General features: G+C 45.2%; 1 protein-coding gene across 1 annotated transcript in view; it reads left to right on the top strand.

Moving 5' to 3' along the window:
• Positions 1–8,636: 8,636 nt before the first annotated feature.
• The window catches only part of LOC127571710 (ETS domain-containing protein Elk-1-like), an 83,745-nt gene continuing 69,691 nt past the window's right edge, over positions 8,637–22,690 (top strand). The window contains exon 1 of the mRNA XM_052018328.1: positions 8,637–8,828. The gene's annotated coding sequence lies outside the window, so the exon portion shown is untranslated. The remainder of the gene's footprint in view (positions 8,829–22,690) is intronic.

The raw sequence follows: 22,690 nt of genomic DNA, 5'->3' as shown, positions 1-22,690 counted from the left end.
ATTGGTGAGGCCAAATTTAGAGTATTGTGTGCAGTTCTGGTCACCTACCTACAGGAAAGATATCAATAAACTTGAAAGAATGCAGAGAAAATTTACACGGATGTTGCCGGGACTTGAGGACCTGAGTGATAGGGAAAGGCTGAATAGGTTAGGATTTTATTCCCTGAAGTGTAGGAGAATGAGGGGAGATCGTATAGAGGTATACAAAATTATGAGGGGTATAGATAGGGTGAATGCATGCAGGCTTTTCCCCTGAAGGTTGGGTGAGACTCAAACTAGAAGACATAGGTTTAGGGTGAACGGTGAGATATATAATGGAAATCTGAGGGGAGACTTCTTCACTCAGAGGGTGGTGCGAGTGTGGAACGAGCTGCCAGCGGAAGTGGTGGATGTGGGTTCAATTGTAATATTTAAGAGGGGTTTGGATAGGGACATGGATGGGAGGGGTTTGGAGGGATATGGTCCGGGTGCAGGTAGATGGGACGAGGCAGAAGGTCAGGTCGGCACAGACTAGAATCAGAATTAGAATCAGAATGAGGTTTATTATCACTGACATATGTCGTGAAATTTGTTGTTTTGAGGCAGCAGTACAGTGCAAGACATAAAGTCATAAACATTACTATATGTTACAAAAGTAAATAAATCGTGCAAAAGAGAAATAACAAGGTAGTGTTCATGGGTTCATGGACTGTTCAGAAATCTAGATGGGCAGAAGGGCCTGTTTCTGTGCTGTAATACTCTATGACTCTATGACGCCTTGTCCTCAATAAAAAGAACACTCTTTGAACTTTCTATCCTTGCCTTCTACCCACTGGCCCCTGGTCCTCTCCTTTCCCTTTGAATGTGCTGTTGTCTCCATAGCATGTGCACATCTTTCCTGGAGCCCCAGGAATCCCTCCAGTTAGGTTTCTGGCCAAGATACTTAATCAGAACCATTCTTATCCAAGTCAAGCTGGTATCCTCCGTCACTGTTTCAACTCTGGCATTTTCAGCAGCACTGATTTTAATCTCTCCATGACAGGCAACAATGCTTTCAGCTGCCAAAATCCTAAACTCTGGAACTCATAATCATAGAGTTATACAGTAGGGAAACAGGCCCTTTGGCCCAATGTGTCCATGCTGACCTTCCTGAGCTAGTCCCATTTGCCTGTATTTAGCCCATATCCTCCTAAAACCTTTCCTATCCATGTCTAAATGTCTTCTAAATGTTGTAATTGTCCCCACCTCTACTACTTCCCCTGGTAACTTGTTCCATATACCCACCACCCTCTGTGTGAAAAACCTGCCTGTCAGGTCCCCTTCAGCTTTCCCGTCTCACCTTAAACCTGTGCCCTCTTGTTTCAGACTCCCCTACCCTGGGATCATCCACCTTATCAGTGCCCCTCATGATTTTATAAACCTCTATAAAGTTACCCTTCAGCCTCCTTCACTCCGGGGAGAACAGTCCCAGCCTGTCCAGTCTCTCCTCATAACTCAAGCCCTCCAGTCCCAACAACATCTTTGTGAACCTTTTCTGCATCCTCTCTCGCTTAATCACATCTTCTAAAATCTCTAATATTCCTTCTTAAAATCTCTCTCCCTCTCTGCTTCCTTCACTTGCCCTGATGTGGCCTGATGCTGCAGTGAAATGTCTTGGAGTGATTAACTTTATTAGAGGTGTTTGGTGAAACAAGTTGTTAGTTCCATTGTGGCCAACCAGGCAACAGGACAATGGCCACGATCCCAACAACTCACTGACTGTTAGGTTCATTGGCTACTGTTAATTACCTCTGGTGTAGGTGACTGGTGGGAAAATCAGGGGTTGTTAATAGGGTGTGTGTGAGAGAGAATAGGTTAGAGGGAAATAAATGGGGGAATGGAATCACCCTGAGAGCCGGCATAGACCTGACGGGCTGGGTGGTCTCCATCTACGTCATAGGTCATACGAGATATGAGAATCCATACTATCGACTCTGGATCTTATGGTACCTTGCTTCCGAAGCTAACCCCCACGACATTGAGCGGCATTTGGCTACTTAACCATGGGAGCATCACCACCAACCCCAGGCCAATACACATTCAAAGCTGAGGCAACATTCTGCGGAAGGAGCACTGAGTGATGGTAACCAGGAGTGGTAGTCATTGTCTCACCTCTCCCTCCTTGGCACAGGACAATTCATTGCAAGTTCCCCATACAAATACCAGCTCTGTCATGGGGATTCATTGTATTGCAGTAAATTGTCTCCCTATGGCTGGAGATTGGAAAAGTTGTCCTGAGATTGGACAATGGTCTCATAATTCCCTGGTATAATTCCATAATACCAGATGATGTTGAGGCATTGGGAAAATATTAATGTGTTTATGTGTCAACCTGCTTCCTTTCTGCCTTTCTCTATATCTCCGCCTGCTTCTGAAACCAAATGGTGTTTCACTCTACCATCTGTGACAGGGACGGGTGATGTGAGGTGTAGGAGGAGCAAGTGATGCCATTTTTCCAGGGTTTCTGACAACCTTCCACCGACGGGCAGTTTGAAGAGGCTTCGTGGAAATTCTGAGTGTTTGAACCATTAGAAGGCGAGGCAGGATGAGGAAAATCACAAGTGTCACACAGATACCAAGAGTGAGAAAGTGCAGAGCAGGTGTAATACAAAGAACAGCAGGGTGAGCTCCAAACAGGTGGTGAATATCAATTAGTGCTGTATTTTCCTGACAATAAAACACAAAATATAACAACATTGCATCTGCCTTAAACAATATCTGTTGATCATTAACTGCTTGGGCGATGCCAGGTAACCTCAAACATATCTGAACCAGCGATAAATTTCAAAATCTAATTTATTTGTTAATAAGTTCCTTTAACTACACAGCAAATAAAACAGCTCCTGGGTTCCTGGATAATGTAAACACAGGAACTTAATTGCACAATAGTCATAAACCCTGTTAGGTTTTAAAAAACAGGTTCAATGGAAGAAAATCACAGTTGCCTAGAAATTGGATTTCACCAAATCACTGAACATGTGTCGTGCATAGCAAGAATGCCCAGGCAAATTGCCTGCAAAAGAAAACATGAAGTTGGTCATAAGGATGTTCAAAATATCCCCTTGGTTGCGTACACCTAAAATCTTTCGCTAAAACAGGACCTATATTGGTCCCAAATAAGACAGAACATGCTGGAAACACTTAGCAGATCAGGCGGCATCTGTGGAGAGAGAAACAGAGTGTTTCAGGTCAAAGGGTCTGGAATGGGGACATTTATAGGAAGCGTCATTTTATGAGGGAGTCCTTCATTGCCCCTCGAGTCAAGCCTCTCCCCACCACTGCTTCTACTCTGCTGGAAGCTGAGGCTGCTGGTGTTCTGCTGGGTCTCCTCCTGGTGGTCTTCCTGCTCCTCTCACTCCCGCTGTTCTTCAGCCAGGGCCACATGTTCTTCAGGCTCTGGGTCTCCTGGATGCTGTTCCCCCGGCACCAGCGACCGTCTGCGGACAGGGTGCAGCGCACAATGCCGCACCTGTGCGGTGTCCACTGTAGGATGCTCCCTCAGAACGATGCAAGCCTCAGGACCTCGCGATCAGATATCATATTCCACATGATTCTGGCACTTGCGTGTCTCTTGTTGTGATGGCGCTCAGTGGCTGTGGAGCGTAGCCCTTGTCCCTCAGGAACAATCCCTCCAGGTGGTTCCTTGTATCATCCTGAGGATGAAGATGCCATGTTCACTTCCCAGAAACATGTTGTGACCATCGGGGACTCTATTGGAGTATCTGGATCACTTGCCGCATTTTTAGTATTCCATCCCATCACAGGAAGGATGTGGATGATTTGGAGAGGGTGGAGAAGAGGTTTACCAGGATGCTGCCTGGATTAGAGGGCATGTCCTACAAGGAGAGGTTGGACAAACTTGGGTTGTTTTCTCTGGAATGGCAGAAGCTGAGGGGAGATCTGATAGAAGTTTATAAGATTATCAGAAGCGTAGACAGAATAGACAGCTGGTATCTTTTTCCTCAGGGTAGAAATGTCTAACACTGGAGGACATGCACTTAAGGGGGAAGTTCAAAGGAGATGTGCAGGGCAAGTTTTTTTACACAGTGGTGGGTGCCTGGAATGCACTGCCAGGGGTGGTGGTGGAGGCAGACACGATAGAGGTGTTTAAGAGGGTCTTAGATAGGCACATGAATAGGCAGAGAACGGAGGGATATGTAACTGGTGGGGGCAGGCATGGTAGTGTAGCGGTTAGCGTAACACTATTACCGCATCAGCGACCCAGGTTCAATTCCGGCCACTGTCTGAAAGGAGTTTGTATGTTTTCCCCGTGTCTGCATCGGTTTCCTCTGGGTGCTCTGGATTCCTCCCACATTCCAAAGATGTACGGGCTAGGAAATTGTGGGCATGCCATGTTGGCGCTGGAAGCGTGGCAACACTTGCAGGCTGCCCCCAGAACACTCTACGCAAAAGATGCATTTCACTGTGTGTTTTGATATACATGTGACTAATAAAGGTATCTTATCTTAGAAGGGATTAGTTTAGGTAGGCGTTTAATTACTAGTTTAATCAGTTTGTTACAACATCATGGGCCGAAGGGCCTGTTCCTGTGCTGTACTGTTCTACGTTCTGTGTTCCTCTGAGGATAATCAACTACCTGATCATTGAGGTGTAAAACACTCCTGAGATGAAGAGGTTCTGGTGACTGATGGGGGGGTCTTACGGGAGCAGTCAATGGCTGCCCGCACTTGTGGCAAATCCAAGTGCCCAAGATGTCAGCTGGTCACCTCCGAAATCAAGGGCTATTGAATTAATCCTTCTGTGGCTTGGGGACCTCTCTGATGTTGTGGTGAGAAGCAAACTGTGAGACATTACAGAGATTTGCAGTGGCTGCTTGGAAAGATCCTTTGGCCAGGAAATTAAAAGTCAAGGGAAATAAAACTGTGGATGCTGGAATCTAAAACAAAGTCGAAAATGCTGGAAGAACTGAGCCAGCCGAGCAGTATCTGTGGAACGAGAAACCAGTTCTGACGAAGGATCCCTGACCCGGAAGATTTACTGGTTTATTTTTCCACAGATGTTGCTTAACCAATTAAATTAAAAGCCAAAGACACCTTAACCTTAACCGTAGAAGCAATCCATTCTGCAGAGTGTGGCTAAAAGTCTTCCTACAGCATTTCTCATATTCCTGGGATGATGGCCTTGGAAAACCTGATCCTGTGAACACGTTGATCATCAAAGACGTCTGCGTTGGACATAGTGTCCTTGGAGACACTGCGAGAGAAGCCTCTTTGCCTCCTGCTTCGAGGTCGCCAAACCACTCTGAGTGGTCAGTCATGGGCAACACTGGCCCCTCCAGTAATGCAGTGCAACCAGCAGCAGTATCAGTAGCTAAATGCCGAGAAAATTACCTCCTCCTACTTGTGGCATACCCCTTGGACTTTAGAACGTGATTGGACAGGTTTGTAGTCAATTCTGGAGCTGTCCTTTCAGGTGTCTCAATTTTAGCAGGGTCCCTTTAAGTACAATAAACCAGCACTGCTAGCTATTCAGTACGCAGTCGTTTCCCAATAGACTTGATGTTACCTATAAATTGTTACTGGCCTCATCTAAAACCACTTTTATGTACTATTTGGGCTTAAAAATAGGCTTTAATGGACCCAATTTCTAGGATAGTGTTAATAATACGCAAATAAACAGAGAGAGACTGTGGAGAATGACAACGCAGGAAATTAGTTAAATTAATAGCAATGACAAATACTGATACAGGGGGTAAAGCAAAGTCAAAATGAAGCTAATCATGGAAACCAGTTAATAATCTACAGATGTCACTTAAAGCAGATGCAGTGTTGTTATATTGTGTGGTTATTTGTATGTAAATGTCAGGAAAAACCAGCACCGGTTTACATTCACTGCCTGTTTGCTATTCGCCCTGCTTCTCTGTATTACTTGGACTCTCTGTTTGATCACATTGTGGTTTCTCACTCTCATTGTCTGTGTGTGCACTCATTTTCCCTCTTTCCTTTCTCTCTTACTCTTGTTGAAAAAGACATGCGTGCTTGGAATTTGTGTGGAGTTTTTTCAAATTGTAGACCGTGAGTCCTGATGCAGGATTTTGACCTGAAAAGTCAGCAATTCCTTCTCCCCCACAGATGCTGCTCGACCCGTTGAGTTCCTCCAGCAGATTGTTTGTTGCTCTAGATTTCAGCATCTGCAGTCTCTTGTATCTCCTATATACTGTGGGAGACTGGCAGTTGTTCTTTACATCTGATGGGGCTATCAGTTCTGATCAAAGATCATCAACCTGAAATGTAAACTGTTCCTCTCTCCACAGATGCTGCCTGACCTGCTGAGTGTTTCCAGCATTTTCTGTTTCATTTCAGATTTCTATCATCTGTGGTATTTTGCTTTCAAATTTCAGCTGTTTGGTTGGGCCACCAATTCAGGTGGCAAAGAGGAACGCGCCCCACATCTTCCTTTGAGAGTCAGGCTGCAAGTAAATGGCGAGTGGCAAGGAGCTCAAGACAAGTAACCCGATACAGCCCTGAAGATTACAAGTGCCAGTAAGGACCACCAGGCAGGTGCCATGCCAAGAAATGCAGTCATTGCATCCACCCCAAAGTTTTGCCTGAGATTCCCTCCCGTTTCTCTCCTTGGGGGGGGGGGGGGGGGGACGTTCGCAGAGAATGATCCAAAAATTCTTCAGTGGCAGAGCAGGCAGTGAAAGGCTGCAGGTCTACAGCTGTGAAGGTGGAAGACGGTTGCAATGGGGGAAGTGGCCTCAATTGTGATGGTCCACTGAACCCGGCCACTGAGGATTGTGTAGACCTGAATGATGTGCACTGGAGTCTTCACGCTGGACAAGACCCCGGTAGGGGTTCCATCAGATCCAATTGACAACTGGAACATAGATCTGCAGATATCTATCTATCTATCTATCTATCTATCTATCTATCTATCTATCTATCTATCTATCTATCTATCTATCTATCTATCTATCTATCTATCTATCTATCTATCTATCTATCTATCTATCTATCTATCTATTCATCCATCCATCCACCTTGACCCCCAGGCAGATGCCTATGATGAACATTCACCCCAAATTTCCTCCCTGTCAGGAAATTCAGACAAATATCCTGCGTAGTCGCAATTCAGAGTAATTTTGTAATTGGACACCAAATAACTGGCTTCCCCACTCCCCCCAAAAAAAACCTTCCTGTCCCTTCTTCTCAATTTATTCCAAACTTTCCCAGAATACATTCCAGACACATCATGGCACAAACTGGAGGATGAAGCCACCAAGAAAGCTCATCAGTGCGTCTACTCCTTCAGGAGGCTAAAGAAGTTTGGCATGTCCCCTTTGACACTCACCAACTTTTATCAATGCACCATAGAAAGCATCCCATCGGGATGCATCACAGCTTGGTACGGCAACTGCTCTGCCAGGGACCACAAGAAACTGCAGAGAGTTGCGAACACAGCCCAGCACATCACGGAAACCAGCCTCCCCTCCTTGGACTCTGTCTATACTTCTCGCTGCCTTGGTAAAGCAGCCAGCATAATCAAAGACCCCACTCACCCCTAACATTCTCTCTTCTCCCCCCACCCATTGGGCAGAAGATACAAAAGCCTGAAAGCTCATAGCACCAGGCTCAAGGACAGCTTCTATCCTGTTGTTGTAAGATTATTGAATGGTTCCCTAGTACGATAAGATGTACAGCACCATAGTGTAGCAGTTAGCGTAACGCTATTAGAGCGCCAGCGACCCGGGTTCAATTCCCGCCGCTGTCTGTAAAGAGTTTGTACGTTCTCTCCCTGTGTCTGTGTGGGTTTCCTCCGGGTGCTCCGGTTTCCTCCCACATTTCAAAGACGTACGGGTTAGGAGGTGTGGGTATGCTATGTTGGAGCCGGAAGCGTGACAACACTTGTGGGCTGTTCCCAGAACATTCTCAGTAATGCAAAAAAGATGCATTTCACTGTGTGTTTCGATGTACACGTGACTAATAAATAGCTTATCTTATCTTGACCTCACAGTCTACCTCGTTATGACCTTGCACCTTATTGTCTGCCTGCACTGCACTTTCTCTGTAACTGTAACACTTTATTCTACATTCTGCTATCGTGTTACCCTGTACTACCTCAGTGCACCGTGTAATGAATTGATCTGTACGAACGGTATGCAAGACAAGTTTTTCACTGCACCTCGGTACAAGTGACAATATTAAACCAATTCCACTAATTTATTAACTGAGATGGTGTCCACGGCAAGAGGTCCGAACCCGCCTCAGCCCCATCAGGTACACATTTTGTAATATGCCATTTATGATTTTATCCACTTCCGCTCACACACACACACACACACACGTAAGGAATAACACACTTTGCATAAAATAGACCCAAAGTTCCTGAGAATGGCGTACAATTTAAGCTTGGAAATTACACTTTGGGAAATTTCCCTCCTGGAGTGAAAGTGCTTGTTCCTGTCTGTTACAGTGCAGACGGGGCGATGTTTCTTTAAATAGCTGCCCCTCTCAACAGGATTGAGGCCGATTTGTTTCTTGCCTGTGCCGGGGGTGGGGGTGCGGGGTATAGGGTGTCGCTGGCGACATCTCACACGTTAGGAATGATAAGCGGGGAGGGGGCGGAGCTGTCGGTGAGGGGGGGTGATTGTGCGGTCGTTTGAAACAAACACCAGGTCTGATTCTCGCCGGCGTCTTACTGCATGCGGTAAAAAGTCGCCGCTCGCCAACTTTCTCAGGGTCGGCGCCGAGGTGAAGGTTGGAGAGGAGGAGAAGGGCAATCGGTTCGACTTCTTGTCATGTTCCCGTAGGGGAGAGGCGAAGGCTCCATCCGCCAGCATTGCCGAGGTAACACACAGACTGCACTGTAAAACGATTGACACCCACTGTATTCCTTCGAGACGTCGGACAAGTTTATTTGTTGAAACATTGTTGTCTGTTGTGATGGAATTGCGCTAATATTTTGACTGCAGGTTTAGGTTTGGATTCCCCTCGCAAATCAGCGGGTTTTAATTAACAGTCTTTGGAAGTTGTGGGAGATCAGGGTGGGTCCAGATGTCTGGTTGGGGTAAAAAGCGCTAAAGTTCTGGAGAAAGATTATATGAACTGCCTTTTGTTTTAGCTTGTCCTTTTAACGTGACGGGAAGAGACGCCGAGGCCAGGGCTGTTTTCTAAACGCTTCCGTCTTTGGCTCATGTTTCTATGCTTGCTTTGCCCTTGCATTAATTCCCGGAGTTTGCTTGTATTTCTCTGTGTGTGTGTGTGCGTGTGTGTGCGCGCACATTTCATCAGCTGAATACTCTTTCTGTAACACTGACATTTTGCTGTCAGTGTCACCTCTTCATCCCGGGCGAGGACGGTACATATTTCCCCCGTCGTGTCCGGGAGGCTACAGTCTAATAAAGAAGGATTGGACGCAATGACATGCCCTGCGGAAGCTTATTTCGTTCACCCTCAATTTGGAAAGACTTTTATGTAGTGCCTTTCAGTTCTCTTTCAGCGAGTCCCGGCTGCCTTGTAGCTAACGAAATACTTTTGAAGTGCGGTCAATATTGTAATATGGGAAGCAAAGCAGCCAATTTGTGCATAATAAATCCCCACAGACGATTAAAAAAAAGAAATAATTTGCTTTTACTCATGTTGAGTGGGGGTTAAATATTAGGCAGGTGTCCAAATTCTCCTGTGGAATAGGAGAGCGTTTTTTTCTAACCTACGTCCCAGAGGGGTTCCTAAATGAAACATCTCATCCAAAAATTACTCCCTCTGAAGTTTTAGAGTAGATTTTCATATTTTGCTCTCAGGCTGGGTCTTAAACCATTTGATTTGGAGGCAAGAGCACTACAAAATCCAAAACGTGCCAAAGGAACATAGAATGTGTTCCAGCACAGGAACAGGCCCTTCGGCCCACAATGTTGTGCCAACCATCATGCCAAATTATACCAACCCTATCTGCCTGCACATGGTCCATGTCCTCCATTCCCTGCATGTTCATGTGCCTGTCAGATCAGATATCTTTATTAGTCACATGTACATCAAAACACATAGTGAAACACATCATTTGCATAGAGTGCTCTGGGGGCAGCCTGCAAGTGTCACCATGTTTCCGGCGCCAACATAGCATGCCCACAACTTCCTAACCCGTATGTCTTTGGAATGTGGGAGGAAACCGGAGCACCCGGAGGAAACCCACGCAGACACATGGAGAGAATGTACAAACTCCTTACAGACAGTGGCCAGGATTGAACCCGGGCCACTGGCGCTGTAATAGCATTACGCTAACCGCTACACTATGCCACTATCATGTTTGCCTCCATCACCACTCCTGGCAGCATGGTCCATGCACCCACTGCTCGTGTGTAAAAAAAAAACTTGCCCTGCACATTTCCTTTAAACTTTCTCCCTCTTGCCTAAAAGCAATGTCCTCTAGTGTTTGACATTTCTACCCTGAGAAAATGACTCTGACCGTCTACCCTACCTATGCCTTTCATAATGTTATAAACTTCTATCAGGTCTCCCCCCAGCTTTTGACACATCAGAGAAAACAATCCAAGTTTGTCCAACCTCTCCTTATAGCTAACGCCCTCTAATCCAGGCAGCACCCTGGTGAACCTCTTCTGCACCCTCTCCAAAGCCTCCACATCCTTCCTGTAATGGGGCGACCGGAACTGCAAACAATTAAACATTAATCTTTCTCTCTCAAGCCCAGGGATTTATACACACCATCTTAGCTCTTGTTGTCTGGCTTCTCCAGGTCAGGGGGCCTGAAATAAAAGAATAAAAGGCTAGAGCTTTGAAAGGAGGCAGTTGGGGAGGGGATCCGAAGAAAGTACAGAAAGGTACAGAGAGAGTAGAGGATAAATAGTGTTGATGCAATCAAAGGGAAAGCAGTGACGTACACAAGAGAAATGAACAGCTTGACATGTTAGGCGAGGAGGGAATGTTCCCGTGAACACAAACTCCAGCTCAGGTCAGTTGGATCAAGTGGGCTGTACGAACATAAATTTAATGAAGGTATTGGTATTGGTTTATTATTGTCACTTGTACCGAGGTACAGTGAAAAACTTGTCTTGCATGCCGATCGTACAGGTCAATTCATTACACAGTTCAGTTACATTGAGTTAGTACAGAGTGCATTGATGTAGTACAGGTAAAAGCAATAACAGTACAGAGTAAAGTGTCACAGCTACCGAGAAAGTGCAGTCCAATAAGGTGCAAGGTCACAACAAGGTAGATCGTGAAGTCATAGTCCATCTCATTGTATAAGGGAACTGTTCAATAGTCTTATCACAGTGGGGTAGAAGCTGTCCTAAAGTCTGGTGGTACATGCCCTCAGGCTCCTGTATCTTCTATCCGATGGAAGAGGAGAGAAGAGAGAATGTCCCGGGTGGGTGGGGTCTTATGATTATGCGGGCTGCTTTGCCAAGGCAACGAGAGGTAAAGACAGAGTCCGAGGAGGAGAGGCTGGTATCTGTGATGCGCTGGGCTGTGCCACAAACTCTCTGCAGATTCTTGCGGTCCTGGGCAGAGTAGTTGCCATACCAAGCCATGATACATCCAGATAGGATGCTTTCTATGGTGCATTGGTAAAAGTTCGTGAGAGTCAAAGGGGACAGACCAAATTTCTTTAGCCTCCTGAGGAAGTAGAGGCACTGGTGAGCTTTCTTGGCCATGGCATCTACATGATTTGACCAGGACAGGCTGTTGGTGATGTTCACTCCCAGGAACTTGAAGCTCTCAACCCTCTCGACCTCAGCACCATTGATGTAGACAGGTGCATGTACACCACCCCCTTTCCTGAAGTCAATGACCAGCTCTTTTGTTTTGTTGACATTGAGGGAAAGGTTGTTGTCATGACACCATTCCACTAAGCTTTCTATCTCCTTCCTGTACTCCGACTCATTGCTGTTTGAGATACGGCCTACAACGGTGGTATCATCTGCAACCTTGTAGATGGAGTTAGAACAGAATCTGGCCACACAGTCATGAGTGTATAGGGAGTAGAGTGGAGGGTTGAGGACACAGCCTTGTGGGGCACCAGTGTTGAGAATAATCGTGTCGGAGGTATTGCTGCCTATCCTCACTGATTGTGGTCTGTTTGTTAGAAAGTCAAGGGTCCATTTACAGAGGGAGGTGTTGAGTCCTAGGTCTCGGAGTTTGGTGACAGGAACAGAGTTGGTGGTGGTGACAGAGAGACAGGGATGGGGAGTTGAGTTTAGAGTCAGATCAGCCAGGATCTAATTAAATGGTGGAGCAGGCTTGATGGGCTGAATGGCCTACTTCTGCTCCCAATTTAAATGCTCCTGTGTTTGTAGTTAAAGTTACACCAGGTAGAAACAAGAGGGCAAGGGGAATTAAGCCAACAGGCCAGGGCTGAAGTGTAGTCATGAGACTGTTCCCATAGACTGCCCATCACATCCACTTTAATGCTGATAGATCAGTAACAGAGGGAAATCTGTACTCATTTATTATGCGAATGTGCCCATTGTGTTGACTCCCAATTCAGTCAAATGCAAATCATTAAAACCACCTTCAAAGCCAATTGAACAAATAGATGGGGAAATGCACCGCAACTTCTGAACTGAAGGAAAAACACAAACTAAATGAGGATGCCATCAAAGTGCCTCTAAATCATTCTAATTCCCAGCAGTACCCACCAGTCATGAAAAACCTCGATTTTCGGTGGGCACTACACTCTCCTTGACTAGGCTCACAGATTATAATACAGGGCCTGATCCTTCAGTGTACTGTGGCAGGAGGACCATAAACAGTGACCTTTCCCCTTGGGGGGCCTTTGCAGTGGCTGCTCCAAGCTTAAGTGGGCCCCCCCGCCTGTAGTCCTGCACCTTGGTATGTGTCAGTCAGTAGTGTTCGGATGTGGATGACTCCTTACACCAGAGGACTAGCATGTTTTGGGCAGAGCCTAGCATCTTTTTCCCGAGTTGATGATCTTCCAGCAGCTGTCAATGTTTGTGTCCCTGGGAACAGCTTGTATGTTCGTGTATTACATAGTTGCTTGGGGTGAACCTTGGTAAAGACCACTGAATCAGTGGGCCCCTCAGGGGATTGCATGTGTCATGGACGGTGAGAATACGATTCTTCTCTGAAGTATTGCGTGGTGTGTTTAGCGAGTGTTTGTCTCTGCTGTGTTGTATGTGCATTTAGCAGGTTTAGTTAGCGTTATTTTGATGTAGTTATGTAGATGCTTAGTTTATTTTTCTGTATTAGTTGTAGTGTTTTGGCACTGGTTGTCCTTTTGTAGTGCTTTTAGTTAATAAATATTTATATTTAAAAAAAAGGCCACTTAATCTCTTTCCTGACCTCCTCGGCCAACACACACTCCTGAAGGAGATGATTGTCCACCTCATCCCCCAGGTGGCCACATGGGAGTGAGACCCCAGCTGCACATGAAGGATTTGATATGGAGGGTCCTTCTCACCACCATCCAAGAAGGTCATGGTGCTTGTTTGAAAGTTCTGGGGATGAGCCATCCTGCCAAATGAATTGGACAATCTGCTCGGGCAACCATCCAACATGATCTACCATATCTTTTTCCCACATGGCCTCAAAGGGCATTCCTTGCAGACCATTGCTGGATTGACTTGAGGTCAAAGTTGTCTTGCTGTACAACCTCCCTACTGAATGGAACATCTTGTGGCAACGTGGCTAGCCCCAGTCTCTGCAACACTAGGGCAAGCAATACCTGAGCACACAGTGACACTTGATGTTTGCACGACCAGTTTGATACAGCCACACATATAGATCCTTTATTTTATTACCCCAGGACTAAGTGGATTTTTGGGCCATTACAGATCTTAGTCAAACCAGATAGCTGCCTCTCTGCGGTCACTTGTAGACTAAATTAGACAACAGAGTATTAGAGAACCAGATAGATGTTTACAACAATCAGTTAGTCACCATTATTATTGTTAAATTAAATGAACTCAATTTAAATCCAATTGTAAAGTGCCCCTTGACCTTTCCCTTAAAAGTTTCATGTGGAGGCAAAGTTGTTTATTTGAGATATCTTTTTTGGTTCTAAGATTTACCTGCTGTTCTTGCCTACATTGCATTAGTTCACTAAGTTAGTGCCTCCATGTGTAACATTAGTCTGATCTTACACATGGAGGCACTAATTTAGTGAATTAATACTTCAATTACCTTTTACATTTATTCCAGTCATTCAAATATGTCACAAATTCCTGAAGGTTTGAGGCAATGGGGCACACAGTTGTTCTGTGGCTTTCACTTAACACGGCCCATCTGTTGCTGGGAGACGGCTCACAACAGGGTTTCCCTGTAGCCAAACCCAAAGCTGTGCACTTACAGTCCCATAATTATTCACTTTTGGTGCTTTGAAAGGTTAAAAAAAAGAGGTAGACTTGCATTTCTATAATGTTTTATCCCTCAACAAATTCCCCTACAAACAGATTATCTGGTCATTATCACATTGCTGTTTGTGGGAGCTTGCTTTAGGATAAGATGAGCTATCTTTATTAGTCACATGTACATCGAAACACAGTGAAATGCACCTTTTGCATAGAGTGTTCTGGGGGCAGCCCGCAAGAGTCGCCACGCTTCCGGCGCCAACACAGCATGCCCACAACTTCCTAGCCCGTACGTCTTTGGAATGTGGGAGGAAACCGGAGCACCCGGAGGAAACCCACGCAGACATGGGGAGAACGTACAAACTCCTTACAGACAGCGGCCGGAATTGAACCCGGGTCACTGGCGCTGTAAAGCGTTACGCTAACTGCTACGCAACTGTGCTTGCTACACCACATGACCAAAATGACCATACCTCAAAATATATTTAATAGGCTGTAAGGTGGTTTCGCTTGTCCTGGGTTTGTGAAAAATATGGTATAAATCAAAATAAACTGCAGATGCTGAGATTCTGAAATAAAAACAAAAAATTCAGGGGAAAATCTCAGCAGATCAGGCAGTCAGATTATTTTCCTTTCGACAGATGCTGCCTGAGCTGCTGAGTTTTTCTAGCATTTTCTGTTTTTATTATATGATGAAGCTCTCCTTCATATGACAGTCTGTAACTAGTTGGGTGCTACAGGGATCAGTGCTGGGGCCTCAGCTATTTATAAACTATATTAATGTCATGGATGAAGGGACCAAATGTACTGCAGCCAAATTTGATGATGATAGGTGAACAAGTTGTGAAGAGGATGAAGAGAGTCTGGAAAAGGAATATAGATAGGTTAAGTGAATGGGCAAAGAGTTGGGTGATGGTGTATAATGTGGGAAAGTGTGAGAGTATCCACTTTGGAAAGAAGAATGGAAAAGCAAGGCATTATCTAAATGGAGTAGGACTTCAAAATATTGTGGTGCAAAGGGATCTGGGGTCCTCATGTATGAAACGCAAAGGGTTAACATGCAGATGCTATGAGTAATTAGGAAGGCTAATGGCTAATTTGGTCTTTATTGCAAGGGGGTGAAGTTTTGGTGCAACTTTTCAAGGCACTGGTGAGACCACACTTGGAGTACTGTGTACAGTTTTAAGGGCATATGTTCACTGGGCCTAAGCTCATTGGAGTTAGAAGAATGAGAGGTGATTTTATGAAACACACAACATTCTGAGGGGAATTAACACTGGACATTGACAGGATGTTTCCCTCAATGGGGGTGTCTAGAATTAGGAGGCATAGTTTCAGAACAAGGGGTTGCCCAATTGAGTTGAGGAGTTATTTCTTCAGTCAGATGGTCACAACGGAAACCAGCCTCCCCTCCTTGGACTCACGGAAACCAGCCTCCCCTCCTTGGACTCTGTCTTTACCACTTGCTGCCTTGGTGAAGCAGCCAGTATAATCAAAGACCCCACCCACTTGGATCATTCTCTCTTCTCTCCTCTTCCATTAGGTTGAAGATACAGGAGCCTGAGGGTACGTACCCACCAGGCTTAAAGACAGCTTCTACCCCACTGTGATAAGACTATTGAATGGTTCCCTTATACCATGAGATGGACTATGACCTCACGATCTACCTTATTGCACTGCACTTTCTCTGTAGCTGTGACACTTTACTCTGTACTGTTATTGTTTTTAACCTGTACTACCTCAATGCACTCTGTACTAACTCAATGTAACTGCAACTGTGTAATGAATTGGACCTGTACAATGGGTATGCGAGACAAGTTTTCACTGTACCTCGGTGCAAGTGACAATAATAAAACCAATACCAATACCAATCTTTGGAATTCTCTGCCACAGGGAGCAGTGGAGGTAGAGTCACTGCCTATATTCAAGGCAGGGAATGACAGATATTTAAATTACAAGGGAGTCCAAGGGGAATGGGGAGTGGATGGGGAAAGTGGTGTTGAGGTCCAGATTGGGTCAGCATGATCTTATTGAACGGCAGCATATTTTGTGGACCAGTTGGGCTTGAATGGCCTTGCTCCATGCTGTATGATTCAATGGCAGAGCAGACTGGCTGGTCTGCTGGCCCACTCCTGCTCCTGTTCCTCATGTTCATATTGAGGCTGACAGGGTCCATACTAGTGTATCTCCCTGTAGTTATATATGGCACCATGCTTGAGGGTTTGGACGATGCAGATCCATGTGAGGTGTGTCCTTCAAAAGTGTTTATGGGATTAAAAGAGCATTTTTATGAATGTGGGCTGTTAGCTTCCCATAATTGCTATGGTTTTGATCTCAGCAAGCCAGCAGCACCCTACTCTAAGCAGGAAGCAGTAGGCATTGTGTAAAGCTTCCGTTCCCATTCTAGTCAGCAGTGTGCACTCTGCCAGCAACCACATGAGAACAGATGTGCATTGACGATGTATCATAATGAATCAGGGCTCCTCAAAGATGGCAAAAACTCAAGCCAAGTGGTCATGCAAACATGCCAATGATTGAGACACACAAATAGTAACACTATGAGCAAATACTAAAGCCAGTCCATGTTTTGATCTTACACACTCTCTTGCCTCCTGCACATCCTGACAGTGAGAACTCTTGCCTCATGGTTCTGTTACTGCACAGCTAGAAGTAATGATAAATCTAAACCAGCTTTAACCACTAACATCACTAATTAAATAGCACATGCAACTGAGGGGCAACTTCGCTCAGATGGTAGCTACTTTGTGACGAGTTGTAGTCATGAAGCACAGAAACAGGACCATGCCTAAGCTGACATTCAATTGCCTATCTATACTAATCTCATTCACCAGTATGTGGTCTGCTGTCTACGAATCAGGGAGTGAGCAGGATTTATAACTCCCACGGCAGAACCAGAATGGATAAGCTGGTTATATGTTCAATTTGTTTGTGGGACCTTCCTATGTTTGCAGGATGACTGCTGGTTTCGCCTGCATGACAACAGTCACTATAGCCACATTATAAACCAAAAAGTTCAGTATGTATGTAAGGGGGTGGGGAAGTTCTCTGAGTGCTTAAACCATCTGCCCCAAGTGTCTTGGGATAAAGATGCACTGATTTTTAGTTGTCAGTTCCATGGAAAACCACCAGCTAACAGTAACTCATTTTTGAATCTGTCCTTGTGTATTGTAATGAAGGGGGCAGGAGTCCAACTGCTGGTGCATCCAACCTCCTGGGTCCAAAGGTGGAGCACACAGGTCCTGAGCTGTTGGCCATTACGTACTTCATTTCTAGTCTCTCAGCTTTAAGCCATGACTGGGGTACATAGAGTCACAGAGATGTACAGCACAAAATCAGGCCCTTCAGCCCACCATATCCGTGCTAACCTTTTTGCCCATCTATGCCAATCCCCTTTGCCCGCATAAGAACCCGATTCTTCTATGCCTTGCCTATTTAAGTGCCTGTCTTAATGCCCGCATTTGTTCAGCCCCTTTTGAATGAGTTTACCAAACGAGATTGACAGGTAAATAAAGGTAAATGGTTTATTTTTTCACCAATTTAACCTTAATGGTTTTAATTAATTTATAGTATGTGAAGAATTTTTAAGTAGAGTTATTATTTCATTTTTAAAATATAGTTTTTAGTATCTTTTTAATTATTTAAACTTCATTGAACTGTTAGCATGAATAAGAGGGGACTTGATTGAAACATATAAAATCCTGAGGGGTCTTGACAGAGTGGGTGTGGAGAGAATGTTTCATTTTTTGGGAGAATTTGCAATTAGGGGCCATCTTGCCCATTTAAGACAGTGATGAAGCAAGTGTTTTTCACTCAGTGGAGAATGAGACTTTGGAACGCTCTTGCTCAAAGGGCAAAAGAAGCAGAGTCTTTGAATATTTTTGTGGGGCAGACGGATATTTTTTGAGTAAGGAGATAAAAGATCACCAGCAGTTGAAATGGGGTTGTAATCAATTCAGCCATGGTCTTGTTAAAGAGTGGAGCTGGCTTGACGAGCTGAATGGCCTAGTTCTACTTCCAACTCGTATGTTCTTAAATCACACAGTCATTTGAAAGCAGTTCAAAGGCCTTTGACAGCATGAGGTATCAAAAGGTGTCAAAATTAAGAGGAATAGATAGAGTGGACAGCCAGTGCCTCTTTCCCAGGGCACCAACGCTCAATACAAGAGGGCATGGCTTTGAAGTAATGGGTGGGTAGTTCAAGGGAGATATCAGAGGAAGGTTTTTTACCTAGAGGGTGATTGGGGCATGGAATGCGCTGCCTGGGGTGGTGGTGGAGGCAGGTACATTGGTCAAATTCAAGAGGTTACTAGATAAGCATATGGAGGAATTTAAAATAGAGGGGTATGTGGGAGGAAGGGGTTAGATAGTTTTCTGCGAGGTTTAAAGGTTGGCACAACATTGTGGGCTGAAGGGCCTGTATTGTGCTGTACTGTTCTATATTAAAAGGCCATCAGAATGGCTGGGGCAGGACCTTAAGATCTGCAAACTGAGGTCTAGTCGCCTCTTGTGACTGTTCTGCCTCACAGGATGGCATTGGCAGCCAATCAGACCAGCAGGGCTGCATGATGCAAGTATGACCATGGGATTGGTGGAGACAGCTGGACAGGTCAGTCCCAATCCAGATCTAGACCTTTGTGTCTTTAATTGGAAGCACACCTTTCTCTTCGATGGATATTTATCGATATGTAAATTTGGGGTTTGAAGTAGAACCCATGGGTCATTTGCCTTGGTTTGTGTTGTCCTTCCACATCAGCCATCCAAGAGTCTCTTAAATGTCCCTAATGTTTCTGCCTTCACCACCTCTGCCGGCAGTGCGTTCCATGCACCCACCACTCTCTGTGTAAAAAAAAATTGTCTCTGACATCCCCCCGATACCTTCCTCCAATCACCGTAAAATTATGCCCCCTCATGTGAGCCATTTTCACCCTGGGAAAAAGTCTCTGACTGTCTACTCGATCTATGCCTCTTATCATCTTGTACACCTCTATCAAGTCACCTCTCATCCTCCTTCACTCCAAAAAGCCCTTGCTTGCTCAACCTACCATCATAAGACACGGTCTCCAATCTAGGCAGCATCCTGGTAAATCTCCTCTGCACCCTCTCTAAAGCTTCCACATCCTTCCTATAATGAGGTGACCAGAACTGAACACAATACTCCAAGTGTGGTCTAAGAGAGACACAAGAGACTGCAGATGCTGGAATCTGGAGCAAAAAATTGCTGGAGGAACTCAGCAGGTCGAGCAGCATCTTGGGGGGGGGGAGGGGACGGAAGGAATTGTCGCTGGTTCGGGTCGAAACCCTACCTTTGGGATTGGGACCCTGCATCAGGATATGGTCTTGACCCGAAACATTGACAATTCCTTTCCCCCCACAGATGCTGCTCGACCCGCTGAGTTCCTCCAGCAGTTTGTTTTTTCCTCCTTTGTTCATAATATTTTTTGGTTCCAAAGGTTATGTGCTGTTCTTGGCTATGATGCTTGGAGTCACCATGCATAACATACGTGAGCTTGTTCTTGGTATTTATTCTAGTCATTCAAATGTGTCATAAACAGCTGGCAGTGTAGGCTCATGTCTGCTCTGTGGCTTTCACTTAACACTATCCATCTGTGAACATCAGTACACAGGGAGAGGGCACACAGTGAGGCTTCTTGCCAGGCACAAAACTGGACCTCAGGATCTTCTGCTTGTGGTCAAGCCATTACTTGTGACCTTCCCTGCCTTGCGAGATCTCTCTGTCAGCTCGACGTCTGGCTCAAATGGACCTGCGTAGTCACAAAACACAAATGTGGCTCTTTGGATTAGGTAGCAAGCTGTACTAATTACGTTTTTAATCAGAAACACTGCTTTCTCTTCAATAGATTTTTATTGAAAGCAAAACTCAGGGTGTGGTGTACAATTCATCTGCTTTGCACTGTTTTGTCCTTCCTGCTGCAGCCATTTGAGTTGGATACGACTCACATTGGACTTGTCTGCAGACTTGGATTGATTAACACTCAGGAAGTGATGCCTCACGTCTTATGATAGGTCCTGGCATCATTCATTATGGACCAGAGGAAGTAATATAAGTGATGAAGACCATCAGGGACTGATAAGTCTTAATTGAAATGAAGTTGAACCAGCAGAGTGCTGTGTAATGGCCACTCCCCTGAAATTCTCTCAGTCAAAAGAAAGAAAGATGTGCTTTAATTCAGCACCTCACAGAAGGTTCCAATTTGTTGCCAATTTAATTAGTTTTGGATGTGTGGATGCAGTTGTAATTTATGCTGCAACAGTTGTACAAGACGTCGGTGAGGCCGCACTCGGAGTATTGTGGTCCGTTTTGATCGCCCTGCTATAGGAAAGATGCAATTAAGCTGGAAAGAGTGCAGAGGAGATTTACAAAGATGTTGCTGGGACTCGAGGGACTGAGTTATGGAGAGAGGTTGAGCAGGTTGGGACTTTTTTCATTGGAGCGCAGGAGAATGAGGGGTGATCATATGGAGGTGTATAAAATTGTGAGGGGGCATAGATAGGTAGGGTGAATATGCACAGTTTTTTTTCCCTAGGGTTGGGGAATCAAGAACTGGAGGGCATCAGTTTAAGGTGAGAGGGGAGAGATTTAATCAGAACCTGGTAGGGCAACTTTTTCACCCAGAGGGTGGTCCGTATATGGAATGAGCTGCCAGAGGAAGTGGTTGAGGCAGGTACATTAACAACATTTAATGGGTACTTGTACAGGTACATTGACAGGAAAGGTTCAGAGGGATACAGGCCAAACTTGGGCAAATGGGACTAGCTTAGATGGGAATCTTGGTTAGCAGGGACCAGTGGGGCCAAAGGGCCTGTTTCTGCGCTGTATGCCTTTATGACGATAACTCTATGACTCTAACTGATTTGCAGACAGGAACCTCCACAACTGGCATCAGGCATTTCTTCCCTTTCTCTGCAGTGAGATAGTTCCATGGGATACATCCCATCCATCTGAGAGGGCAGTAGAAAGGCACAGCTACATTGCAGCCAATCTTTAATTCATGTTACTGTGCTTACATAAAGTAATATTAAAAAAAGTTATAATGCAGAGTTCCCCCTTTTTGATTCTGGATAAAGCAATGTGGCACAGAAGGAGGCCATTCAGCCCATCATGCCTGTACTATCTTTTTGAAAGCGCTATCCAATTATTCACGCTCCATAGCTCCTGTCACATGTGGTTGCTGAATGAGTTGGTGGGTGACATTCCGAGATGAGAAAATCTGCTAAGTACTTTCTCCCTCGTCCAGATATGATCGACCCACTTGTGGCACCTCTGTTTGAGACCTTTAGGTTCATCCAGCTCAGTAAGATAGAGGAAGGATAATATCTATCTATTCTGAACCATTTAATGTCCCTAATCACTAAACTGGTTGGAATATCATGGGGCACTCTTCCATGGATTCTCCACACTGCAGCAGTATCCTTGGGATGTTCTGGAGCTGAGTGCGGTTCTTGCTGCAGTCGCACTAAAATTCTCAAACCAGGCAAAGTGCTGGCGACAGTCATATCTATTCCCGTGACTGGTTCTGGTGGCTGTACATCTAAACACTGCATATCAGCTGAGAGAGCTGAAATATTATCAGAAGCGCCTCCTGATAGATTTCCTCTACCAGGGTGAGGCAGACCACTAAGATTCCATTACACAATGACTTGAAGAAATCCCTGAATCCCACTGTCTGTGTGGCGCCAGGTCAAGACCACCACTCCCATTTACAATAGTGAAGTGCAATGTAGGGTCTTGTGAGGATTATTGGAAACAAACATTTTGGAACTAATGGGTTTCGGTCTGTCTCAGAAAGACTGGTGCTGGCTAAATTGCATCAAGGCATCCTTGGGAAGGGGCAGACAAACCCTCTCCAAATGAAAGACGAGGCAAAAACCTGTGTGTGACTGTGGTGATCCTGTACAAACTCTGGAGAACATCACCTCTGCATGGAGAAACAAGAGACTGTAGATGCTGGAATTGTGAGCAAAAAAACAAACAGCTGGAGGTACATCCCTCTGTCCCCACAGATGTTGGCTGACCCACTGAGTTCCTCCAGCAATTTGTTTTTTTTTTATTAATCACCTCTGAATGCCCTCTTTCTCCTCCAACTGGGGTTCCAAGGACCACACACTAGCTCGTCGATGGTGCAAAGTGCTGGCTGTGGAACCCAGATATTAATTTGTAAATCCTTCTCGGGCCAAACTGTGGAAAAAGAGGTTTATGTGGGAAATTATGTTGATTAAAGTATATCTGCTTAATCCAGGCTGTTTTATCAATGCAGTACTGATGGGAGTGGATGAGATGTTAAACCTACTCTCTTCCATGGGCATAAGGCAGCCCATGACACAAGTAGCCAAATTATCTCTGGT

Source organism: Pristis pectinata, chromosome 6, assembly GCF_009764475.1.
Source record: "Pristis pectinata isolate sPriPec2 chromosome 6, sPriPec2.1.pri, whole genome shotgun sequence".
NCBI classification, from domain to species: Eukaryota; Metazoa; Chordata; class Chondrichthyes; order Rhinopristiformes; family Pristidae; genus Pristis; species Pristis pectinata.
Note: the sequence above shows the minus strand (reverse complement) of the source record. Positions and strands in the feature narration are given on the sequence as shown.